The sequence below is a fragment of the Genypterus blacodes genome, unplaced genomic scaffold (assembly GCF_046128005.1).
Source record: "Genypterus blacodes isolate CSIRO-AG114 ecotype Tasmania unplaced genomic scaffold, CSIRO-AGI_Gbla_v1 ptg000011l_1, whole genome shotgun sequence".
Classification (NCBI taxonomy): domain Eukaryota; kingdom Metazoa; phylum Chordata; class Actinopteri; order Ophidiiformes; family Ophidiidae; genus Genypterus; species Genypterus blacodes.
In genome coordinates this window covers 1,357,334-1,364,956 of record NW_027466825.1, presented here as the reverse complement: position 1 = coordinate 1,364,956, position 7,623 = coordinate 1,357,334, and positions in this window count along the sequence as shown.

Genomic DNA, 7,623 nt, shown 5'->3' with positions numbered 1-7,623 from the left:
TCACCAAACCAAAACTCTTTTTTTCCCAGTGATTTACAATGGTCTGAGTGGGAAAAACGAGAGTGAGAAAAAGGGGGCGAAAATCTATAAGGTGCCACACATGTCTCGTGGCTACGCCGACATACGGCGTTTTGAATGGTTTGGAAGTGATGGCTATTTACAGCGTTAATTTAAGGCCTCTTCGTGCCATCGATGGCGGGGGAATGGTGAAAAATAGGGTGCAGCGCTCACATGGACGGTGGGGATATGCAGGATGCCTGATTAGAAATTGATTTCTTCTTTATCAGGGTTATATGTTTGATGGGACCTTAATGGCACCTATCTACGCGTACGGTCCATCATGGCTCGAGCTGCTTTTGTTTTCCTTCTCATCGGGTTTGATCGAACCAAAGTAATTGATTTACTAATTGCATTTAATTATAAAGTAAATGACTTCTTTCTGCCGTGCAACTTGGGTTATCTGCTTTGGTCTCCATCAAAGAAGTTAATAAACTGCATGACGGGGTTAACAATCACAATGCTAATTAAAGCTAAATAAGCATAAAGAAATGGGATTACGTCATGATCAAATAATTGAGTGCAACATCCTCTGCAGTCTTGGTACGATCATTTGAAATCATTCTTGGAATGAACTAAACATTGACCATAAGGAAAATTGTTATTTCCACACAAAAAATGTTCCATTTCTTCATTTCCGTGTGTTTTGTCAGTGGTGGAGGAAACCCTTTGCAGGTTATTGGCAGAAACGAATCATTTTGCAGCACTTCATTTTTACCTTCTCTTTCTACCTTTTAACTTCAGATCCCTCCCTGTTGTGTCCGCAGAAAAGAAGGAGAAGAGATTTGTGCTACTGCTGCTTGTTGTTGAGTTAAACACACTGCTTGCTTTGCCACCCTGATAAATAAAACATTGAAGTGCTTCAGGAGAGCGGGCTGCTTCCCTGCCTCCCTCACGCGCTCCCTGAATGCACCATGGACACTGTGTCTGCGCTTTGACACCAACGCCACACACACACACACACACTCTCACACACCGAGTTTCACCCTTCGGCACTCTTGCTGGCCCCATCCCACCCTTCATTCATATTCCACATATTCACTTATTCTGAAAACACTCACTCGCAATCTCCCAAGTGTGTGCAAACCCACAGGAGGACATCCAGCGCATGTTTTGTGGTCACTGCCCGCATTTACATTGACACCTGCAGAGGATGGCGCACACAAAGACGGAGCAGAGATGCAAATCAAAGACACAACTCCTTGTTAATGTTTGCATAATCCCCGCTGTTTATTGGTTTTCATCTGAATAATATCATTAAAACACATTTTGATGTGTGAGGAAGTAAAACGGCCAAGAGGAGACAGAGGAGAACTCCTCATGGGCTGAAACGTGACCGTTCCTAAATGGCTAATACACGGCTCAGTCAGCGCCGCCGTGCACTCAGGCTCCTCGCCGTGTTCCGCGCAAACACTCCCGGAGTGCTTTCTGCACAGTCAAACATCATACATTCATAGATAAGAACCGCATGCATAATTGAAACAGCACACACTGAATGCCATGACATGAGAGCAGGGGAAGAAAGAGAGAGAGAGAGAGAGAGAGAGAGAGAGAGAGAGAGAGAGAGAATGTGAGCGAAAGCAAGAGAGGGGGGAGAGAGAGTGGGGGAGAGAGAGAGGGGGGAGAGAGAGTGGGGGGAGAGAGACAGGGGGGAGAGGGAGGGGGAGAGAGCACCTCCTTTTACCGTCTTGAAAATAAACAAGAAAATGAACAAAATGGGGGCCCTGAAAAGCCCTATGAAAATTTAATGGATGGATATTATTTAGCTGTGTGTGAATGGCTGTTGTACGGCTCAAAAGACAGGAGGGTGGGGTGGGGGGGGTTGGGGGACCACATTGTAGCACGTGAGCTGAATAGGAATGAAGGGCTTTAGTTCACTTCTAGAGAGATTTGTCCGAGGCTCAAATGCTCTACAGTGCGCTGGTGATGAACTGCAGATGTACGACAGAGCGAAGAGTCAACTGCCTCCTGACACACAAACACTAAAGGTTCATCTCTGCAGGTCAATGCCAGACTTTGAAAAGCTGGCATGGAGACAACAGTTATTGTGAAGGTTGTTTTTTTAGTGACCTTTCATTTCACAACCTTTGAGAGGCTCCGTTTCAAAATGAAGTGGTGCCATTCTAGGATAAGGCTCACTATAAAAGGCTAATAAGTTATAATAAGACTTTGTCAAATCATTTATTAATTCTTTACAGATCAGGTAATTGCGGCGTCTGGTATTAAATCTGTGCCGAGTGCGCGCAGATGAACTCTGGCTGCATCCCACTGCATCTCTCTCCCGACCTCAGACTGAATAATCAGTGACTGCTGGCAGCAGCGCTGCAGACAGATGTTAAAATCAATTTCAAACCATAAACTCAGACATCCAGTTAGAGCTTTTAGATTTTCAGACCTGATAAGTGACTGACACAGAAGTAACCTTCGCCGTTTCAGTCCTGGTAACATTTAATTTGGCCCGATCATCTTCAGCAGCTTTGGTTTCGTTTATTCTGATGGAATATTAATGTAAACGTTATCGCCATGGTGAGGTTCCACTCACAAACATGCTATTCTACAGACTACATAATCCTCCAAGTATTAGTTGACGCCCTCTCCCTGTTCCTGCTCCCTCTTAGATTTGTCCCTCCTCAGAGGCAGGTTGTTTGCACCTAACGACGGTTACCATCTGTTCAGTAACCACTGAGGACATTCTTCTGCTTACCAGCATAGCTGACGGGATATAATGATGGATTACATTATTAGAGAGTATAATGAGGGAATATTTAACTCTTCACCTAGTTCAAAATGTATGGGAAGCACGAATTCAAGGATACAGCCAAGAGACTAAGGCAAGAATCAACCTCAAATCTAACGACACGTAGCCTTGTGTACTTGGTTCGCGTTGACGCTCATGTCAAATAGCTGAAACATTCCCCATCACCGCAGCAACCTCAATGTTTCAATAACCGTTTTGGTTTGCTATGGATAAGCTAATGAAACTCCAGAGGTGAAAATTATAGACTTTTCATTAAGTGGTTGATTGACTCTGCCCTGCTGATAGAGCAGCGATGGCTTCTGCGGCCTATGCGAGGGGCTAATTGATGGCCAGAATCACCGCATTTCCCAGCGGGAGCAAAATAAGCCCCTGGCCTCTGAGATTAATGCATCTTAAGCACTGTGCGAGGCGAGCATTGCTTTCAGTGTTATGCCATCATAAATATCAAAGATGGAAATGATGAACTACACCAGTGGAGCAGAAATGGTGGGTTTACTTATGCATCTGCGTGTGTGTGTGTGTGTGTGTGTGTGTGTGTGTGTGTGTGTGTGTGTGTACACGTGTGTGTGTGTGTGAGAGAGAGAAAGACGTTTGTATTTGTGTATTGGGGGTTGTGTGATAAACAAAAATCAGCTTTTTGTTGAATGCGTGCATAAAAACGGGCGCTCCAAACTATAAACTGTATAATGTGATAGAAAAACAGGCGCATGAAAGTGAGTCAGCTATCAGAAAACGCTTCCCAGTCCCTTCTTCTTTCCTCAACGTTACCTCTGCTGGGAATGTATTTTGGGGGGAATAACAGCTAATCCACTGAGACGAAGTCTTGGACTGTTCCAGGAGAGGAAGAAGAGCAAGAAAAAGCTGCTTCGGCAAACAGCCAGGAACAGGATCAATGACAGGCCCCCCCTCCTGCACTTTACATACAAATAGCTGTCTGAATAGAATTGCCTACTTTGAATAAGAATATACAGTATGCCTGGGACAAAAACGCAAATATATGAAGGGGCAAAGTGGTCCATTGGAACAGACGGGAGGCATGAAATAAGATATAAACGAGTTCTAAATCGAAAGACATCATATTAATAGTTATTCTATTCCCAGCAGGATATATTGTACCTTGATAGAAGTCAATGGCTGACCTCCGAAAAAAACAACTGTGGTGCATCGAACAGAGTAGACGACTGTGCTCACAGAGTTATTTGTGTTTTTTGAAAGCAAAAAACTAATTATAATGTTAAAAACAGAAGGAAAATACTGCAAAAAGTGGATCTTTGGATCTGACTAAGACCTGTTTCCATGCAACGGACGGGAAGCACGTCTTCGGGGAATGGGTGTAGCTCGAAGAAAACTAAAAATTCAGACAGATGGCATGAGATTTTGGTGTAGGTCATAACAAACAGGTATCCCAAGATGAAATTCCTGCTGTAATCGCATTTGTGCCTAGCCTCGTTGCTGAATCTGACAGCAAGCCTTGTAAGGTCAAGCTCAAATTGCACTATAGAGCCACTTTCGTTTGAACCGTTTCCCAAAGTTGTGATAATCGCCGCGCATTAGCCTCATCGCGCAATCTTAAGATGTACGAGGGAGACATGGCGGCTGCGTTCTATTTGCGGCATCCATTTTGATCTTAAAGGAAACGGCCAAATAGACAGAATAATCAAGAAAAACGAGATGATTATCCATCAAGGGCATTACACAAGCAGGGGCCAATTTATCCCCGACGAGACGGGCTGTGAATAGGCTTGATAAATCATCGGGAGAGAGAGGGGGGGGGATATCATTTGGCCTAACAGCGAAAAAACTGTAGCACAAGCATATTTCAAACCATTAAGGGCTAAAGTTAGCTCATCCCCCCCCACCCACCCCTCCTGCCAATCTATCAAAGGGCGTGCAGTCTTTAGTGTGAGCCTAACAGCAGGCTGGGCTGTGTGCCTGTGAGGTGCCCTAAAGAACAAATGTTTCATTTTCATTAGTTACCAGGTAGTGTGCGCCTGGGGGGCCGGGGACAGGCTCGCTCAGTGTCGGAGCGTAAATCTCCCCGGGGAAGATAAAGGATGGAGAAAAGTTTGAGACCACTTTTCAGTTTGAACAAGGGTGCAAGTGTCAGCCGAGACATACTGAATATCGTAAAGAGTAGTATTTATCTCAATTTAAGCTGTGTTTTCCAGCATTAGAGTAGCATCAGTATGACTTAGCTTCCCTCTGCAGTTATTATCACCATGCCTGCAAGCTTTGATGTAGCGTAGATGATTGTAAATAGCAGGTAATGACTAACCATTACTTTGAATGTCCACAAATCTCCACTGAATCATTATTTGCCTTGTTTTGTTTTATTTTATTGTGACACTTTGTCCAAACTTGCTTGTATTGTTTCACATAACAGCCATTTCAGATTCATGAAGCAGGACCGTGTGATGCATCGGTGGGCATTAGACAGACAAAAGACTGCTTATTATTTCGACACAGTTTACCAGAGCTGAATATACGCATGGAGATTAAAGCTGCAGAAACGCTTTACCCACTGGGTAGCAGCAGAACTCCAAAACAAGCTAACCTCGTATAGGACTGACGTCATACATTATCACAGTATTCCGTCTGACTATAAACCACACTACGGGTATTTAGTAGGCAAGTAGTAGAAACACCAATGGCTTACCGTAATTTTCGGACTGTAAGCCGCGGCTTTTTCCCCATTTTTCGACCCTGCGGCTTATATAACGTTGCGGCTTATCTATGGATTTTTACAGCTAACGGCCACTAGGGGAATTCCTAAATCTATGGATTTTACAGGTTACAGTCCTCCGGAAGGCGGCCGTGTACTGCACCTTAGCCTAAAAGATGAAGACGAGGATTAATGACTTTTCTGGTAGGCTGATTACCGTATATTTTAAGCAGCCGTGTTACTGCAACTTTATGCTTACGCGCTTACTGTCGTGTTACAGGCACTTTATTTTGCACTTTTAAATAAACATTTAATTTAGCCATTGACGTTATGCAAATATGCAACTTGTTTGTTGAAATGTTAATAAATGGGAGCTTCCTCAAACAGCCGCCTCTTTCCCGACAATCCCCTCTGTGCACGAACCCTTACATATGGTAATTAAACATTAAAAAACCTGCGGCTTATAGTCCAGTGCGGCTTATATATGCCACATCATTCAATTTAGCTTCTGCGGCTTATAGTCAGGTGCGTCATATAGTCCGAAAATGACGGTAAGTATCATCCGCCACAACGCAGAGGATTCACTGCATTTTGTATCTCAGTGTCAATACAAGTTTAAATTGAAGTATCTAACAGAACACAGCAGATTCGGCAGCCGGTTCATTTGTCGTGTCTGCCGCGTCAATGTGATTCCAAGAAACATGTACTGCATTACAAGACTCTTTCACTGCTGAACGTTGATCGACTTGAATCACTGTCGTGCCACTTTCTCCCCCCCTTGTCTTTCCTGTCCGCCCGCGCCCTTCGCCACGCGCTCTTGCTTACGGGGCCGAGTCTAGCTAGACGGGAGGGGGGGAAAATAATAACAGCAACGTTTCTTTAAACAAAATACACAGATGACACAAAGCTAACTGCTCCAGGGCTCAATTCTTCTTTCCTACTTTCCCTTCTCTTCTGAAAGTAATAACTTAATCTCTAGGAAGGCTTATACAATGCTGGGCCTCCTGCTGGTGGATGGTTACAGGTTTGGTGGGACGGGGCTTTGTGCATGCCCCTTCATTTTCACTCAGCGAGCGTCCTTGCGAGTGTCACTTGATTTGTTGTCCTGCAAATGTGCCATGTGGGCGGAAGTGTCACTCTAGCCCTGAGATATGTTAGGACATTCTAAGGATATTGTATACTTCATGCACCGTGGGTTTACACAACGGGAGAATGGTGCCAATAACATCCATTTCATTTGAAAAGGAATATCACACCCTTCACAGTCAATAGTTACCCTTTATTCTACAGCAAACCGTTATAGAATTTCAAGAAAAACAACATTAAACAGTGGGCCGCATTCAAATAATGAAAACAACACGCCAACCGTGTATTTATGTCTGTATTTGTTTCTGAAATTGATGGTTTTGGTCAAGCAGAACATTCGAAATGGCTTTTTGTGTCAAAGCACGCCCGTAGTCTTGCAGACAAATTATGGTATAGTGAAGCCGTTGATTGGGTTTCTTAACAAGCAAGCGAACCTGAAATGACAGGTGCGAAAAGACAATTTACAAATCCAAATCAGGTGACAGCCCTGCAATCATTTCGCTCTCGACTAATTTGCAAAACATTCAGAGGACGCAGGCCTTGTGGAAAGTGAAGAGTCCCAGCAACAGCAAACATGTACACATGGGATTAACTCCTATAGGTATGTAATGTAAAAAAGACAAATGGTTCACTCTGTACAACGACGGATCATTCCAAAGATAGTATTAGTACTACCGGTCATATTGACAAAAAGTTAATGACTATTGATTGCCTGTAATTGCATTATCCTTAGGTTCCATCATTTATTATTCTCCCCTGATAATGAAAGTGCATAAAGGCAATGAAAACATTTTTACACATTTATTGATGTGAACTACTGCTTTCACAGCAAGTTCATGCCAATAAGTAATATTCTTAGTCATACTCGATGTAATGTATACAAATGGCCGAGGCTCTTCTCAATCACTTTTTGCCCAGTACCACCATCAGCTTAGCAGAGCAATAAAGTAAAGTGCTTTAAGAAACATGATGACTAATTTCTGCTCTGTCCATTTGATATTTATACATTTATGATACAGGCTGATTTGATTTGAAAGCTTGTGTGATCATTCCTGAATTC